Source organism: Halichoerus grypus, chromosome 13, assembly GCF_964656455.1.
Source record: "Halichoerus grypus chromosome 13, mHalGry1.hap1.1, whole genome shotgun sequence".
NCBI lineage: Eukaryota > Metazoa > Chordata > Mammalia > Carnivora > Phocidae > Halichoerus > Halichoerus grypus.
Window position 1 is genome coordinate 19,221,308 of NC_135724.1, and position 19,551 is coordinate 19,240,858.

General features: G+C 41.5%; 1 long non-coding RNA gene across 1 annotated transcript in view; it reads right to left on the reverse strand.

Annotated features, from left to right (window-relative positions):
- LOC144379771 (uncharacterized) overlaps positions 1-19,332 on the reverse strand; it is a 296,472-nt gene extending 277,140 nt beyond the window's left edge. The window contains exons 1-2 of the long non-coding RNA XR_013443146.1: positions 16,383-19,332; positions 8,035-8,189 (exon numbers count right to left, since the gene is read on the reverse strand). This is a non-coding gene — a long non-coding RNA (uncharacterized LOC144379771). The remainder of the gene's footprint in view (positions 1-8,034; positions 8,190-16,382) is intronic.
- Between the last annotated feature and the right edge of the window lie 219 nt (positions 19,333-19,551).

Below are 19,551 nucleotides of genomic sequence, written 5' to 3' on the forward strand. Positions count from 1 at the left end.
AACCTAATACCACTCTTAATTATAAAATTTCAGGGGTGCCTAGGTGGCTCAGTCATTAAGCGTCTGCCTTCAGCTCAGGTCATGGTCCCAGAGTCCTGGGATTGAGCCCCACATCAGGCTCCCTGCTCAGCGGGAAGCCTGCTTCTCCCTCTCCCACTCCCCCTGTTTGTGTTCCCTCTCTCGCTATGTCTCTCTCTGTCAAATAAATAAATAAAATCTTTAAAAATAAAAAAATAATAAAACTTCAAAATATATGAAGCAGAAAATGAAAGAACATTTAGTGAAATGAGAAATAAACAAATCCACAATTATAGTTGAGGCCTCAAGACATCTCTCTCTGCCATTGATAGAACAACTCGATAGGAAATCAGTGAAAACATAAGAAGATTGAGCAAGACCATCATCCAACTGGATTTCACTGATATTTATAAAACACTCACCCAATATCAGCAGAACATTCTTTTCAACTGCACATGGAGTGTTCACAAAGATAGATCGTATTCTAGGCCATAAAAAAGTCTCAATAGATAAAAGGATTGAAACCATTCAGATTATGTTCTCTATCATAATGCAATTAAATTAGAAACCAGTAACAGAAAGGTACCTGAACATACCTCTGAAAATTTGACAAACAATATACTTCTTCTAAACAACCCATAGTTCAAAGAAAATTTCAAAAAGGACATTAATATCATTTTTAACATGAAAGAAAATGAAGATACATGTCAAAAGTTATGGGAAGTGGCCAAAACAGTGCTTGGGGAAATTTACAGATTTAAATGCTTATAATTAAAAGTCTCAAATCAATGATCTAAGCTTCCACCTGAAGATTTAAAAAAAAGCAAATTAAACATAAAGTAGACAGACAATAATAAAGCTAAAAATAGAAATCAATAAAATAGAAAATTGGCAAATAATAGAAAAAAAATCAATGAACCCAAAAGCTATAATATGAAAAGATTAGTAAAAAATGGTAAACTAGTAACTAGATTTATCAGGAGAAAAAAATACAGAAGTCACAAATTACTAATATCAGGAATGAAAAAGGGAGACTTACTACAGATATTATAAACAATAAAAGGATAATAAAGAAATATATTGACAACTATACATCAACAAATTTGACAACCTAGATGAAATAGACAAATTCTTGAAAAACACAAATTATGAATGCTCCCTCAAGAAAAAAGGGATACTTGAAAATATCTACATCAATTAAGAAATTGAATTCATAATTTAAAATCTTCCAAAAAAAAAAAAAACACATGATTCCATCCTAAATGATATTATGGTAAATTCCTTAAAACATTTAATGAAGAAATAATACCAATCCTACGTAAACTCTTCCAGGAAACGGAGGAGGAGGAGGAAATACTTCCCAACTCTTCTGTGATACCAGCATTGCCCTGATAACAAGCCAAGACACAGACATTACAAGAAAGGGAAAGGGAAAAAAAAAATCTCTCATGAACATAGCCACAAACATTCTTAACAAAATATCAGCAAATAGAATTAGCATGACATAGAAAGGATAGTACTTCATGACCAAGTGTAGTTTATTTCAAGAATGCAAGGTTACTTTAAAATTTAAAAATCAATTGATATAATCTACTTTATCGAAAGGATATAAGTGAAAACATGATTATCATAATAGTCGCAGTGAATTATTTAACAAAATTCAACAGAAACTCATGATAAAAGCTCTCAAAAACTATAAACAGAGAAGGAACTTCCTTGATCTGAGAAAGGACATCTACAAAAAAACAAAAAACCTACAGCTATCAACAGTAACTGTAAAAGATTAAGGCCTGCCACCACTTGTAACAAGTTGGGATGAACCAATGGGAAGGACAGCAGGGACACAGTATGGTCAAGACATTTTTCTCCTGGTTTCCCTCCTTCTAGAATGCAGGTCAGCTCTATCTTCCACCAACGGGCACAGCTACCACAGGCCAGCTCTCTCCTGAGATAAAGTCACTCTCCAGGAACTGGTGACCGTTCCCTCCCTTTACACCTATTCAACTTTCGCCCCCAATTAGGTGTCACATCACCCTGTCCACACCTTTGTAAACTAGTTTCTAGTAAACTCAGCTCAATTCCCTCAGTGAAGTGTGCCAACCTACCCCCTGCAGGCCCCTGAATGATAGATACACAACCTAATTTCATATCCACCATCATACGCTTTCAAAACACACAAACAAACTCTCCTTTAACAGATAGAAAGTTCTTGATGCCCCGGGGCCAGAATTTTCCAGTGAGATCCAGGATGAGTAAGAGATAAGGTTTTCTTCTACAAATAGAAGCAGGAAGGATTGCGAAGGGGAGATAAGAAAGGAGAATAGACAAGTCCTTAGAACAGTGAGCTTTAGGAAAGGAAAGAATCAGTGGAAAATCCAGGCTCTGGAAAGCTCCTTAACACTCTGGGCATCCCCATTCCAGAGCCTGTGCCCCGTGAGAAACCTTTGCTGGCCCCCAGGGGTGAATCTCAAAGTGTGACAGAATGAAGCACGGCATCGCCTGGAGAAAGAAAAAGAAAGGTCACTGCTTGGACAAATCATTCAGACTTACATGGTTCTACTTTCCTAAGATACATTTTCTTTTCCAACGCTGCTAATACCAAACAGCCAAAGGAGTATGAGACACAGTTGAGAACGTGAAACTGGATCTTTTGTATATTCTAAGGTTGAGTCTACACAATAGCGAAGTGTCGGATGTTTTGTCTCCATGTTGCCAAACATCTGGATTGAATGAAGATTCAACTAAATGGATTTGATGTTCAACTTGTTTCCCCTTTTAAGGCTGGCTTCTAATCCTGGCTGTGAAACACCCTTGATATCAGTAGCAGATCTGAGCATGAAATCAACTGTCCGCACACTAGAAAAGAAAAGGAAGCCTTGCTCATTCTTCCCATGAATACCCTTTCTTTCCTTTCTTTTTCCCAAACCCTCTAAGGGACTTCAGGGTGCACACTCTGTCCCCCCACTATAGTCCATCAGAAGAGAGCAGGTGAGGCGCCCCCACTGTCTGCCATCGCCACATGGGTCTTCAGCCTCCATTTCAGGCCTCCTCCTCTGTCCTGCTCACTTCCCCTCCTTGCCCCTGGGAATCTCTCCACCCCTCTGGTCTCACGCAGGGAAAGGGGGAAGTAGCCCCAGCCTATCTCTGAGCCACACGTTCAACAAAGCGACATAATGAGTTGCGTTTTGTTGAGGGCTCTCCAGGTCCCCCAAATCTTTCTCAAATGTGATTGTTTATAAAATGTTTGATAAAAATAAATGATGCTTTCAATTTAAACAAAATTTCACACTGTTACTGGTTTTAATAACAGTTTTGACAGATGAGATTTTCATCATCTGTTTTTTCTTTGTGAAGGCTTCTTCAATAAACTAAAAATGCTTTAAACTAACAGATGTGACTATAAAGTAAGGCTTGGGTGTGAGACATCAGGAACTAAGGCTTGTCAAATGCTTCGACATAGAAATTTATTCCCAGTGCAAGCATCTCCTGGGTATCGGTAAAGTCACCAACCTAATGATTGTCGGCTAACATGTGAAGCTCGTTTTAGCAGCAAGATGCCATTTATCCCAAACGGGGAATATATCTACCTCTGCTCCTCCTCATCCGCTCCCCAGACCTAGCAGGTTCCGCTACCCCAGCTATTAGAAACCTATTGAAAAGTCAACCCAAATTTGCTTGAGCTGATGTTGACATTTGACAAACTGATGATTCACGATTTTTTTCTCCATCGGCTCAAAAATTTGAATTTTCAGTGATATCCTGTTTATAATAAAGAAGTTATTTCTGCCCGTTTTAAAATACATAAATACTTATTTTTTAACAGACTTGAAAGGCTGGAAATTAAGACTGCAGTGCTCTGATTTTGAAATAGCTCCCTTGCCTCCAAAATATAACAGTTTGAGGGCTGCTTTTTTCCCTTTTTTGTGGTGCCTTTATATATTTTAAACAGTTATTCTTGCACAGAGAAATATAACATTGTGAGGCAAATTGACAAATCGGTTTAGCAACAAAAGTAATTCTAAAGGTTAGTTAAATTAAGGAGTGATATTATGTAAAGAAAGTTTTTCTTAAACCTTGTTACATTCCAAATGAAATATCCTCTCACACCAAAAAGTATATGCCAAAATTTATTAACATGATCTAGAGATTGAGAAATATTTCCTTCCGTTTATGTCTCTTCTGCTAACATTACATATATTCTATCAAGTCACTTCCACAGCTTTACACCTCCCTGAAATGGGCACCAGGCACCGCTTCTATGTGATGGAGTTAATGGATGGCTCACATACCATTTCTTATCTCCCCAGTCTTCCTCGAGGCCACCCGGTGAAACAGCCCCCTGGGAGGCCCAGGCTGCTCAGTGCCTGGGCCTGTCCTGACAGGAGCAAGAACTCATTCTCTTCTTCTAAACAGTATCCAAAGGAAGTTTCTCTGACCAAAGAGGTATCCACAAGGACCATCCCAGTTCAGGGGCGCTGGCAGAGCTAGGCAAGAGGGGCTGTCTGGAGCTGACTTTAGCCTGAGACAGGCTGGCAGACCTCAAAGCAAGGCACTGCATGAGGGAGGAGAGAGCTGCAATAAAGAGAGAGAAGAAATGCCTAGACCTAAATGCCAAGAATGGCCCTAGTCAGGTAGTCCAGAGCTAGTGTGCAAAGACCACATCAAATTCAGACTTGGGTTGAGCCACAGTTGGAACAAGGTGGTATTGGGGTAGAGGCCAATTGAGAACACAAGGTCTAGCTACATTCTCTGGAGAGGAGGCAAGATCTAGCTCCTAGGAAGAGACTGGGAAGAAGCAAGCAGAGCTTCAGAGCTCCAGTCCTGGAGTCTGGAGTTGTAGGTAGAAGATCTTGGCCGAGAGCCCCTGAGGAAGCAAGCAGTTGTCTGTCTCCTCTGCTAGACTATGAGCCGCGTTGTGTTCCTCTCTGCATCTTGGGCAACCTCATAGCATCTCCACATAACAGGAGCTGAGTTCATGCCTCCAAATGAGTGAATAAATGAACCGCAGTGAAAAATTAGTGAATGAATAACTATGAAACCCCTTGAAGCTCTAAGAACACACAATTTTATCTGGCACTTGGAACATACTTGTACAGCAGAATTCTGTTTCCAGATCATAAAGAAAATAATCTGATGATGATCGTGACATGCTTTTCTAAATATGAAGACTGAAAGACTTAAAATAATACCCCATGACTTTATCTTTTATAGATTCTCAGATCATCTTGATAATTTATTATCTGCTAACTCTACTGGACACATATTACGGTCAGAAATGGAAATATGAAGAAGATAAATTTAGTGTTAACTATGGCTATTTAAAAAAAAAATCCTGTTCTTTTTTCATCCCAACACGTCAGGGACTCTCCATCTATCATTTTATCTCTTTTCTGAAGGGAAAGCCCCAAAAGGACTTGGATTCATCTTTCAACCTCTTCTTCCCCAATCACCACCTGGTGCAGTTCAAATAATCATCCTCTTCAAACATCTTTAGTCTCTCCTCTGTCTTCTTCTGACTTCCACTTCTAAATATTTTCCCTTTATTTATGCATCAATCAGCCATTCATTCATTTATTCATTCAACAAACACTAATTAAGCTCTGCGACAGGTATTATCCCAAGTTTGGAGTATGCAAAGGTAAGAAAGAGATGGTCTTTGCCTTCAGGAGTATCCCAGTATAGTGGGGAAGACAAACTCATGAAGGCCTACATAACAGGACAGCGGGTTCCATCTAATGACACCTTGGGAAGGAGGAAGGCATTCCTTTCCTTGTTACCACCACCTTGGGCCCCACCACCTGGGGTTATAATAAATGAGACGACGTGTGGGCTGGGTCTTGAGGAATGCACAAACCTGGCTCTAGAGTGACATACTGAAGGCTGCCCGAGGATGGCTCTCACCAGTTGGCAATGAGGAGGACAACTTGGGTGCTAAGTGGACTTCCATGTACCTCACTGGAGTGGGGGACAAAGGGGTGCCTTCCCTCCTAGAGACCTGTGGGTTGTTTTTTTTTAATCTCCTGCTCTTCATTTGTCTGATACCTTCACCTCCTCCCCTCCCTTGCCCTTGGGGATCTATAAACTAATCTCTGAACTAGATTAGTCTCTGAAGGCAGAAAAACTTGCTCAACAACTATGCCTCCAAATCTTTCTGATTTACACTAAGACCAGAGGATTTTCAAACGTGTTCAGCCTTTGTTTTGGGTGATTCACTGTCTAGCTGTCTAGTCCTGCAGGAGGGTTGGGGAGGGGGGAGGGTTGCAGAGAGCAGCGGGATGGGGGATTTCCTTTGGATACAAGTAGAGAAATTACCTCAGGGATAGACAAACACCTCCTAATATATTAAATGTATTAATATATTAGAATATAATTCTTCCACTTTTCTAATATAAACTGCTAAGTAACCCATGGCATTCGATGAGAGAGACAGGGCCATTGAGGTGTCCCGATCCAGTCTGCCAGGAGACAGAGCTGTGTTCCTGCAACGGGTTCTACTTCACTTTCCTCCTATACTTTTACTCCTCTCTTTCATGCCTAACCAACACTTTCTCCTTATCCATTCTTTTCTTAATCCCTGCAACCTGGTTTCCATGTTCACTACAGAACCAAAACTAGGCTTTTAAAGGTGACCATTCCTTTCTACCTGGCAAATCCAGGGGGCATTTCTCAGTTCTCATTTTCCTTCCTGTCTCTGATGCTTGGGTCACTATGTCACATAGTCACTAGGACCACCTACAACATGTGCTTATTCACTAACCAAAAAGATTCTGAGCAGCATTACCTTTGGTGGTTTGGTACTTAGAATGATTTGAATATGTTTTTCCAAGCTTCACTCTCTTCTCCTAATTATGATATGCTATCCTGGTCGGGGCAGAAGGGATAGAGAAGTTGCCTCCCTTATCTGATGATCACTGGTCTGCAGAAACAACTCGAGAACCTGAAGACCTGTATTCTAAGCCCAGCCGTATTATCTGCTATTCTGTGAAGCTTGCAAATGGCTCAGCGACTTCAGAGGAGACCATAGTGATGAACAGATCCCATGTGGGCCGTGGGCAGCTGAGCTGATGCCCCAGTGCACTGCCCTGGGACACCCAGACTAGGAGGAACCTACCCAGCCATGTTCAGGATAAGGCCACCCCAACCAAGGATGAACCAACATACAGTAGACCCGAGGGTCTTGGGAGCCGCTGCAACAACACGACACTCAGCACAACTATGCACCCAGGGCAAGGGCTGAGAGAATAAAGGGAGAAGCCAGAGGGAAAATGTGGGCTCTCTGAGCAGCACCCTCCACACAGACTTCAGTTGGTCCATCTACTGTTGCCTATCAGAACAGCCTGCTAGCCATTGAATGGAAGCTCCTCTGGGAAATACCCAGGCTCTAGAAACTTCCAATTCTGGTACGGAGGCATCTGCTTTCAATTGTTTGGAAAACTGGTTTCCACCACTGCAGAAATAAAATCATGCCCCAATTTTCCCCAACATTTTTCTCCTTAATTTAACAGACCCACTCCTCTTGCTCCCATGAAGAAGAAAAAGAACTCCTTTTTAGCAGAACACAACCGTCTCACTTTAATCTTCTATTAGGACTCATTTTTACTAGTTAACCCACCAGTGTATATACAATGAAATAACTCTGCAAAAATCTAAAGCACTTACATAGTATTATTATTGACCAACAATATCATCTCTTTTGCTCATTTGCCTTTCATTGCAAGTAAATTGATTTTTTTTTTAAATATAGGGGCGCCTGGGTGGCTCAGTTGGTTAAGCATCTGCCTTTGGCTCGGGTCATGATCCCAGTGTCCTGGCATCAGGCCCGCATCGGGGTCCCAGCTCAGCGGGAAGCCTGCTTCTCCCTCTGCCGCTCCCCCTGCTTGTGCTCTCTCTCTCTCTCTCTCTCTCTGTCAAATAAATAAATACATATATAGCATTTTTTCCTTTTACATCTTGAGCCATAACAACGGATATTCCACAAGGCAAACTCAGTGCTCGGTGCTTTTCGTCTGCACTCACCAGCAGAATTCTCTCATGCTCAGGACTAGTGTCCCGACCTGCACACGGATGGCATCCATGGCACTGGTGCCCATTACCCAAGGCTGCTCCAGTCTTGTAGGCCCAGGACCTTCAGGACACCCTGGCTTCACCCAAGCCCAGGCTCTCGTTCAATGCTGTAGGCAGAGAAAGGAAAGTGAAAAGAGCTTCGATGAATGGTTTATCCTGAACCATAGTCTATGTTTCATAAATGTTTATCCTCACCAAAATCCATCTGGATAGTTACCATGACCTGTACTTTTCAAGTTATAGAACTGAGGCACAGGAAAATGACATTACCAAAGGTCCCCCGGCTAATAACACACAACTTCTGTGACCAAGCTATGTATTGTGACCTGACGCCCTAGCCCATGAGATTCTCTACCACGCTATTTCCCTTGAAAATACAATCAGTCACAATCATTCTGTGGTTTCACTCAAGAAAGGGATCTATTTCTTTGCATTAAATTTGAAGTCTACAGTATTTGGAGTACTAAAAACACTTGAAAAAACTTGCTGATCGATGTCCAAGACTAATATGTTGAATTTACTGAATATGTCTTGAGAGGTGACCCAATACTGGTAGCTATTACAGGTCTTGGCTGGCAAAAACAATCAGGCATACTGCTGCTCATCAAGACATTATCATCTCTTTTTCCTGACTCCAATCTCTCCAATAAATCTTCCATACCACTGAAATTCCATTTTCGTACTAAATAAATTTTTCTTAGACACCTACAATGCCATGATGTGCGCCCTGTATTTGAGTTACCACAGAGATTAAGACACCTCTAACTTCAAGAAACCCACATTCAAGTCGTTCCCTTGTATAAAACTATCAGTGGCTCCCAGATATCAACTGCCTCAAACCCAACCTTCTCTACAAAGCACTGATTATATTGTTCCATCATCCTTTCCTACTCTGAACTCATAGACTAAGTGCCAACCTGTTTAGTTGTTCTAATTGTCTCATGTCTTAATTTTATCTCTGCAATGACACTATAATCTACTTAAGAGCAGGGATCACTGCTTACAATCATTCTTTTCGGTCACACACAGGACAAGGGATTACTTCTTTGGCTTTGAGCCCCAAGAGCCCTTTCATGTTGTGATGATTTAAAGGACCTTAAAAGACTTGTTGATTGATTTCAAGGATTAAATCCAACACCAGAGAATTTTCCTTCTGGTTAAAAATTTCACTTAGTTCTTTAATACAAAAATCATCACTGAGATTTATGATAAAAATTGAGTTTTATAAAAGATGTCTGAGCGAGGAAGAGAGAACATTGTTAATCATATGCTATCTAAAGTTTAATCTTGGTTCTTCTTAATATCGACTATCATCTTGGTTTCTCTTTCACTCAGTTGCATCTGTAATTTTACCAATCAGGCCAAGACTGTATTCTCTTTATCTTGCCCATTTCAGAAAATATAAAGTCAAATCTTAATGCAATTTTCTTATAATAACTACCTCTATGATCATATTACTTAGCTTTTGAGAATGAAAGAAAGGTAACCTTTTACTTTAGGCAAAGCTGTAGAGTAGGGGAGTTTGTTTTCCGTGCCTTGTCCCATGTGGCTCTCCCTGCCCTATGGACAAGCATGAGCTGATAACCTACCATTAGAGCGAACTGAGAGGATCCAAGACTAGACCTGCATCTGTCCACTGGGGTACGCAGGCAGCCACTGATAAGGCTTAGTAGCCAAAAACTTCAGTTGGTCCTGCAGAATACAGCATCTGATGAGGAGGACAATGGATCTGGCCTTGACAGGGGGAAAGAGTATTTACTTTCTAACACATGGTCATGGCTGAACTGTAGTAAAAGAGCATCTAGGAGCAGGTGAAAGTAGAATTCTAGAGCGGGAGCTGGTACCAGAGAATCTGGCCAATAGATCCAGTTCTTGATTTAAAGACTTGGCCGTGTTAGACACATCTTCAGGCCTCAGTGGACTAGGAAACCAGTGAGTCACCAGCCCAGCCACGTCCAGTGGAACAGGTTAAAACTGCAATTAAACAGTAAGAGTACCTGGGGGCTCCAACAACCCCTGGAAAATGAAGTAAGGTTGTCTTGTGGGTCCGGTTAAGTGGCCTTCAGGACACCAGAAATTCAGGCAGGCGTGGAATTCAGCTTCATGATAGTAATTCTAACTCACAAAGCAATAATAATGAGGATTCAAGAGCTAATTCAAGACCCCACTCTTGTAAGTACGGTATATTCTAAGTGGAGCCTTCCAAAGTCTCTGACACAATGATGTTTATGTCAAGTGCTCAGGTGTGAGGTCGTTTCTGAGGCCCTCGCTTCACACTGCTTTTGCCTGCTCAGAAGATTGACCGGGCATGGAGACCTGCTGGTTCCAAAATCATGTGCATTTAGTGAGTTTTCTTGGCATAGAAGAAGCAAGCGAAATAGGACAGTGCAGGGGTCAGCAAATTATAGCCCACAAGGCAAATCCAACCCACTCCCTGTTTTTTCTTAAATGAAGTTTTATTGGAACACAGCCACACAATTTATTTACATCTTATCTGTGATGTCTGTCACACTAACGCAGCAGAATTGAGCAGTTGTGACAGAGATGACATGGCCTGCAAAACCTAAAATAGTTACTCTCTGGCCCTTTCCAGATAGTAGATAGTGGATCTGGACTGCTACTGACCAGTCCTCACATTCACTACTTTCACTAAGCAGGTGCTATGATCTGAATGCTTGCATCCCCCCAAAATTCGTATGTTGAAATCTAACCCCAATATGATGGTATTAGGAGGTGAGGGCCTTTGGAAGGTGAGTAGGTCACGAGGGTGGAGTCTTCACAAATGGGATCAGCACCATATAAAAACGGCCAAGTTTTATCCCTTGCCCACTCCACCTTGACCTTGGACTTCGAGCCTCCAGAACTGTGAGAAATAAAATTGATGCTATTCATACTCCCCCCAGTCTGGGGTATATTGCTGTAGGGTATGCTGTTCTAGTAGCCTACGCTAAGACAGTGGGTAGATCACTTTCACTCTCTCTGCTTCAAATTTCTCAGCCTTAAAAGAGTGATAACATGGGGCCCCTGGGTGGCTCAGTCAGTCAAGTGTCTGTCTTTGGCTCAGGTCATGATCTCAGGGTCCTGGGGTTGGGCTCCCTGCTTAGTGGGGAGTCTGCTTCCCCTCGCCCTCTGCCCCTCCCCCTCATGCTCTGTCTCTCTCTCTCTCAAATAAATAAAATATTTTAAAAAAAATGATAACTAGGTATGATCCTCCATTGCAGTAAAACCCAGTGTAGGAATACAGGGAATGAGCCCAGTACTGTGTCTGACATGTAAAAAACACCCAGTAAATATTAACTACTTTGTTACCCATCAGGTAAGGGTAGTTTCAGAATGGCATTCAAGTAGAATTTGTTTCTAATACAGAGTCTATAAAGTAAATGTGCACTCTTGATAAATGTACCAATGCAGACACCAGCCAGAACCAGTTCAATCCGGATAAGGCACTTGGTTTAATATTGTCAATATAAAAATTTTTAAGAAGATCGCTAATCATTCTTTATTGCTGGGAATCTCTACAGTATCTTGTAAATTGCTTTAAATGGGTACTTCAAGTTTCTGTAGGACTCTGTCAAATGCAGATAAGGGTCCGTGAAGGAAACATTTACATTTCATCAGTATTAACAACTTATTAAAACTCATGAAAATGTACATTATTGTGCTTATTTTTTTTTTATGTTTTATATTACAATCCCTGGGACATACTTTGAAAAAAATCGCTTCACTGTTACAGCTTAAATCTTAAAACATCTCAAATTCTCCCTTCAACTCAGAATGCCATTCATTAAATTCCTTCTTCTAAGGAACCATAAATGCAGTAATCTAGACCCTGATAAAGGCTTTAAAGTTGTCCCATAGGATACTTGGGGTGGAGAAAGATGGAACATTAGTGTCAAAGAAGCATATTATTTGAGTCTCAATATAATTAATAAACTCTTTCTCTCCCCCACAGGAATCTGCTAAATCTCCAATTCTTATTTGTGTTGAAGCAAAAGATTTAGTTACCTACCTAACAGAAAAGGGAAAAAAGATCTGAAAAAGGCTTTAAGTATTTAGTAGTTTAAACCCTGCATAAATTGGAGATTTGAATAAAAAATCAGCCCTGGTATTTTTCTATGAAAATGGTGAACAGAAGGAATATATGTGCTCAGAGGAATAGCGTTTTATGCCAAACATCAATCAAGCAGGCTTTAGAAGCCTATTTATAATACTGTGGGGGTTCTGGACAGTTGCACTTCACACTGTGAGGACCAATCCATGACATTAGATAGTGAACAATTGAAGTCTTTACAAATAATTAAAACTCTGTTTGAAAATGGAGATGTTTTCCACAGCTTTCCTGTGTATGCACGATATCATCGATATTCAAGAGTGTAAATATTGACTAGTTATTGCTGGTAGCCAGAAGGAGCAAAATCCCCTTTGAAATAATAATGTGGAGTGTGTGTATATAACATATACATATGTATGCACACACATATGCATAGAGATGTTAAATATATAGTCATATAAGGAGAGAAAATATAGATTTCACTTTATATGACAGTTGAATAGCTATACTTTAAACAACCCATGTTCATTGCCAGTACAGTTCTAGTGTGAGTGTGTATGTATGTGTGTGCGCGATATGCAAAGAAGACGCAAAAATATTTCTGAAATTTTTTATCTGTGATTTTTTTCCTTAGCGTGATAATGAGAGATATCATAAAGCATGCCTTTTATCTTTAAAAAAAAAAACAAAAAACCTCTCCATTGTTTGAATTGGTATCAAAAACTATATGATTTTAGAGCTTGCAGGAATGGAATTAATAATCTTGTCTAGTTTTCATAATATTTTAAGCCCACTTTAAATCCTTTTGGGGTGGAGGCAAAGCACAGCTAATACATAAACTAAAATCCTGGAAATGGTGCCTTAATTTGACAATTGTTCCTTTAAGAGACATGGGACTTAAAAATTTTTTGAGATTAAAAAAATCCCTCAGGATTATTATTTCAGTTTACTCATTTGACAGAGAACTGTTTAAAGATCTCAGCAACACTTTGGTAGTATAAAGATACAAAAGAAACGAAAGACGTTACCCCTTCTCCATAGACCTCCCAGTTCAGAACAAGAGATAACACAGGCACATGGGTTTTATAAACCAGAGTATGGGGCTCTCTGTAAGAAGAGCTCCTTGTGGGGTGCAAACAAAAAGTCCCCAAAGAGTTAGAAAATGGAAGAATTTGAACAGGTAAGAATTGTCAGGAAAGAGGCAAGCCTCACCCTGGACATAAGGAATTGTAGTTGCTAGACGGCTGAGTCGATGAAAGGAGCACTGTGCCAACCAAGGAAAGAGGTAAGGGGAGAATTAGCAGGATGTGTTGGGAGAAGTAAAAACCAGAGAGCAGAATGAATTTGAGATTACGAGCTGGCTAGATTAATTAAACCTTGCTGTGGTTTTCTGAATGGGCTTCACTGTCTTGTGATTAAGTTCAGGGAAAAGGAGTACACCAGGGACCATCAGAAAACCTGGGGTCCCTTTTTGGATTTACAAGAGATTCCCACTCAACCAAAATCCCACATACAAAACAAAATGAAATAAAAGCTCTGCGTTTACTTACAAGGTAAAGGAATCACGATAATATTGACCCGTCTATGTTAATGAACACTGAAGTTCAGCCCTTGGCTGGTTTGACCAGGTCTCAGCAGGGATTATGTTTCATGCATCTTTTATACTTCCTACAGCGTGGACCAAGGGCAGGACTCACTAAATACAGGTTAATAAATTGTTGAAGTCCACCGTAATGAATTTATCCAGTAACTGCATGGAATTTCTCCCCAGTCTTTACAGATGACCAGAGCCCTCAGAGGTCTCTGACCCTGAGTGTTAAAGAGGCCATTAAGAACATAGGATATTATGGGGCCAGAAGATACGATCTAGAATCAAAGGCTCCACTGGTTGACTTGGCTCATACCAGAGTCCCATAACATCTCTGTAATGTCTACACACACACAGAGAAGTGTGTGAAAATTATTCAGTCAAATGAATAACTCTAAACTAACAAAGAGAACAATTCTGGACAAAAAGTAATCCAATTTGATTCCAAGAGTAATCCCATCCACAGGGCAGCTGCCAAATCCCCACTTCATATTTCGCTCTGTAAACACGTTCTCTGACAAGGCAGGGATTCCTTGACAGAAGTGACATTAGATAATAAAGCCGGGTCTATACTGACAAGGTGGTATATACAGAACCCAAGCCCAAAGCCAGGAGTCCTTGATCTGAAACATTCTGCCCACCAGCCAGAAATGGGTCTTTCAAAAGGAAATAATCCAGATAATTTTTTTCCCTTATGCTTGTGTAGACCTGTTTCCTTGCAATTCCTTTCAGTTAGCCTGAATACAGGAGAGCACCAGGGGGAGCTCACACATCTTCCTTCTTTTTCTCCCCCTTTCACTGAGGGTTGGCTCTGGCATCCCAGGGAAAGAATGGGTCAGAACAACAACATATATGAAATGAGTCAGTAATGTAAACACAGGTAGTTCCTTCTGTAAAAATACTCTGGATTCTTTTTGAAGACTGCACGACAGTCCTCATATTGGGCACACCTAAAGTCAGCATTCAGCCAACCCAGCCAGCTTTAATTTGTGGCCTCTTAAAATGTCTGGATCAAAAAAAAGATGTAAAAGCATGTCCCTAAGATGCCCCTGTGTCTCCTTTAAAACAAGAGAGAGAGAAAGACACAGAACCAGCGAGAGAGAGAGAGAGAGAGAGAGAGAGATTCTGCCTCCTTTCAATTTGAATGGCATTTTTCAGAACACTCCAATTTTAATCACAGTGGAGGGTAATGGAAGGAGTTTGGGTCTTTGGTATTCCACGTTGATCAATGGGATTGATTTTTTTTTTTTTTTAAAGAAGAGAACTGGTCGCTTTCTCTCTCTCTCTCTCTCTCTGTCTCTCTCTATCTCTCCAGGATGGAACCATGAGGCAAGAAGGAAAAACTCAAAATATATAATTAACTTTGTGTTATCAATATTAGTAGAGAGAATCAATGGCACAAAGAATTCTAAAGGACTAGATAATCCACATATCTGATTTCCTGGTTAAGTGTTTGTGACACTGACATTCAGAGTGTGGAGACCCCAAGCCTGCTCCAACTGGTGAGAGGGAGAGAAAAAGACCTTCTGCTTCTGATACTTGGTTCACAGATAAATCCTCTTCATTCATTGCTTTAACGAAATGGTATATGTTTAATCTTAAATTTCAATCCACGGATCATAAAATCATACAAATCCTAGACCTGGAAGATACTTCAAGAGGTCTTCTGACCAACTCTCTACTTTAAGGCAGGTGAGATATAACCGTTTTAAATTTTATTTTATAGATGAAGTAGTTGAGGTTCAGAGGGGGAAATTAAGAGCCTGGGTCAGCAGTGAAACGATTTTTGTCCATAAATTAAAACCCCACTCAGTATCCAGCTCCCCATCCCCACCTATCCCTCCTTATAAAACAGTGGGTAACGTTTTTTAATATTCCAAGCCTAGACTTTTGAACCATCTGCAGCCCTAAAGAAGAAAGAGATGAGTCATAAGGGAATGCAGAATAATTAAAAATTGAGGTGGCTAAACACCTGGGAAAACGCTAGGATAAAACACCCCATCAGATGTGGATTTCTCCTAGGTGCGAGGCGGCTGGACCGCAGGGGAGCCGCGGGGCCAACGAGGAGACGGCGCCTTTTGGGTCCCCGTTGTCGCGCTGCAGCAAGGCCGGGCGAGGCGCCTGCTGCTGGGCACCCGGGCGGAGGCACCGCGTGGCGAGGCCGGCGGCGACAGCGCGCTGCGGCCGGATCCGGGCGGGGTCGCCAGGGCGCCGGGTTCCCGCGGACGCGAGGCGGGGCTGGAGGGCGCTCGGAGCGGCGCGGAGCCAGCCAGGAGCGTGCGCTGAGCCCCGCCGGCAGGAAGCTCGCGTCGCGCTCGGACGGCGACCGAGGCAGCCGCGCTCCAGGAGGGTGCGGGACGCGCGGGGGGGCGCACCCACCGCGGGCCGAGCGCTGCGCTCACCACAGCCCGCCCCGGACCGAGTCGGACCCCGCCGCCGCCGCCGCCGCCGAGCGCGTCCAGACAGCGCGGGATGCTCGTTAGGCTGGAGTACGCGGAGGCTTCCGCAGCGAGGTGCAAATTCAAGCCACCTCGTTGGTGTGAATGGAGGGCCGGCCGCAGAGGGACAGAGGGGGTTTAATCGTGACAGCCGCCCTGTGCGTGGTTCAGACTTTTTGCCCACGGGGTTCGCACATCCGAGGTTAAAATGCCTGGGACTCACATGTCAGTGCAGCAGTTTCCCTGTGACTTCGGTGGCGGGAGGCCGAGCACCTGTGCTCCATGCCTCTCGTAGGGACAGCTGTGCATATCACTGGCCCCGCAGACCGCACCATCTGACCTGCGGGCAACGAAATCTGAGCTACGGAATTTGAACCGCCCGCGCACGTTCCTTCTCGGCCAGATCCCCTAGGAGAGGGTCGTCATTCTCCACTCAGAGATTATTTAGGGAAATGTCCTGGACGGGATAGGTAGACATATGACAGCCCAAGGAAGAGATGTAAAACTTTAAATTGTAGACACTTAAGCACCAACTGTCTGGAGCCCTGAGCAAATTTAAAAGAGAGAGAGAGAGATCCATCAGAAACATCACACTTCCAGGGCCCCTGGCACTTTCTAAATCAGTAGATGTACTAACAGGAGAGTGTGGGGAAGTTTTCTGAACACAGAATTCATATTCCTTAAGCTCTAAGTGGTGAAGTGGGTTCCTCAGCTGTCCTCCAGCTGCAGGATTTTAGCTCCCCAAGTCTTTGGTTTTAGCCACCAAGAATTCCTTATAATCAAGCAAGCAAAAACGTTTCCATTAAATATTACTGGGTGGGAAATATTCTGTTCCCCCAGCTCATTGTATCATATTCACCATAAACATTTCTATGACCCAAGATGTTAGGTACCGGCCAGGCTTTCCCACGAGCCCCCGCCAGGTGGTTCACCAGACCCACAGCACCTTGCCCGTGTCCAAAGCAGGGACTCCAAAGGCACTGCTGATGGATGGTAAACAGAAAGCTGGTTAGGAAAAGCTTGCTTTTTTTTTTTTTTTTTCTTACTTTTAAGCTACTCTCTTGACAAACATACTTTCTTCTACCACTGAAGGAAGATTGTGTAATTGATCACTCTGAGGGGCTTGTTTCCCCGTTTCTCTGGGTATGTTGGTGTAGTCTTGGGGGAGGATTTCCTGAGGGGGAGGGGACAAGTGGAAAGGGAGACAGAAAAGAGATTTGTTACTCCCTTTATTCGGATCAGTACGTGATTGAAAAACAAGGTCTCTTGGAAAAGAATTAAGAAATAGAAATTATTTAGTGTCTTGTAACAAAAGGTCAAGAAAACCATTAGGAGGACCCAGTGACCTTTAAATAGAAAAAGTACCAATGTGCAAAGGAGAGGGAAGTGTGGAATAAGGAAGTACACCTTCCCGAGCCCCCCATATATCCACATCGTTACTTGCCTTATCTCATTTAATTCTCCCCACAACCTTGGCAGAAGGGTCTGATTTTTGATCCAATCCACCTTTTACTGATGAGAAACCTGTAGCTCAGAGGCCCAAAGTAAATTGCCTGAGGGCAGCTAGCTAGTTAGGGGCAGAATTAGAACTGATTAAGGGGTAAAGAAGAATTCCTTGAGAATTAGTGTTTTTAAATCTCAATTAGTTATAGAAGGAAGCTGGGAAATTAATTACCTTCTGGGAGGATCTTTAGATTAGTGGAGAAATGATGTTAAGCTCACAGAAAGACAAGCCTGTGAATTTTCTTGTTATCTATCAGGAAAGGTGTGACAATTTGAGAAAACTGAATGGTGCCCATATTCATTTAGGAATGTTCTTTTCAACTGATAGACCTACTGGTTATAATTAGGTACATGTCAGTATTCTTCAGGAAATTTATATTATTTCAGGAGAAAACTAAAAAGCTTTGGACTCTTTCAAATTTAAGAATAATTTGAATTTCAGTTAGGAAACAAAGTATCTGTATGATTTGAGTTTAAAAAGGCATGGAAAGTGTCCTGATGATCCGACGTATCAGCCCCACCCCCTGAGAATAAGCACGGTTTCGGAATCAGACAGCTCTGGCTGTGAATTTGAACTGGGCCGGTCATGGCTAGCTGTGTGACAACAGCCAACTTTCTTAACCTTTCTGGGCCTCGGCACCCTCATCCATAAAATGAGGCAAATAAACCTTTGCAAGGTTATTGTGAGGATAAAATAAAATAGTGTGGATGAGAGCCCTTAACAGAATGCCTGGTGTATAGTAGATGCTCAAAAGTGTTAGTGTCGCTTAGTGTGATTAAAGCATGTGAGAGCAGATTTTGAGAGGGTGGGAATGCACCAGACGTGGGGCTGGAGAAAGGAAGTGCCACTAACTTCAGCTCTTCGACAATTTTGCCTGGGGCTGGCTCTGGGGGAAAGACATGGGTTCTCACTACTGTGTGAATCTACTGTGGCTCCCAAGGAGAGGACAGACAGCTATAAAAGCAAGCCATGAAGGTCTGACAAGGTGGAAGAGAATGATTATGGAAAGCATGGAGCAACTTATCTCCACATCATAAATCATCTTGATCTTGAGATCAAACAATAATACTTTCAGAAACTGCGAGAAATGAAGTCTGAAGCAAAATGCCCCTGTGTAATTTTTTAAAAAACTAATAAAGATGACATGAGACAAAAATGTTTGTGTCCTTACTTAAACCTTGAGCTAAGAGAATTTTATTCTTCAGTGTTTTTTTAATAGAGGTATTTTAACCATTGTTTTTTAAAGAAACAAAATTAAATAGACACAATTTTTGCCTAGTGATTATTTACTACTCCTCTGCAAAAAAAAAAAAAAAAAAAAGGTTATTATTACCTTGGAGCTTGTGTTTGAAAATAACTATGAAATCCTGCTTTAAAAAGTATTGCAAAACAAAGTGTCATCAAAATGCTTTCCTTCAGTGTCTTTTGTCAGGTAAAAGTCAGGTTAATTCTAGAGACTTTCCTTTAAAATAATGATTTTTGTTGTTGTTGTTATGAAAGTAATACATCTCATCATAGGCAAATTATCATAAGTATAAAATGAGAATAAATTATAAAGAAGAAAACAAAAACACCTTTATTCCCATCAATGAGTTATCCACTGTTAATATTTGATGATTTCTTCCCAGTCTTTTTATCTTTTCATTCTTTTTTTAAACCTCAGTTGGAACCTACTGTGTATAAAATTTTGCATTCTGCTTTTTACACTTATTTTCCCCCGTGTCACTAAAAATTATTTGTTACTTCATTTTTAATGACTGCCTAATTTTACATCATACCAATATAACATAATTCTGTCTTGTTGAATGTTTGTGGATTCCAGTTTTGCTACTGTAAATTATGTAAAATGATAATCCATGTGCATAAATCTTTGAGTTTAAGATTCTTT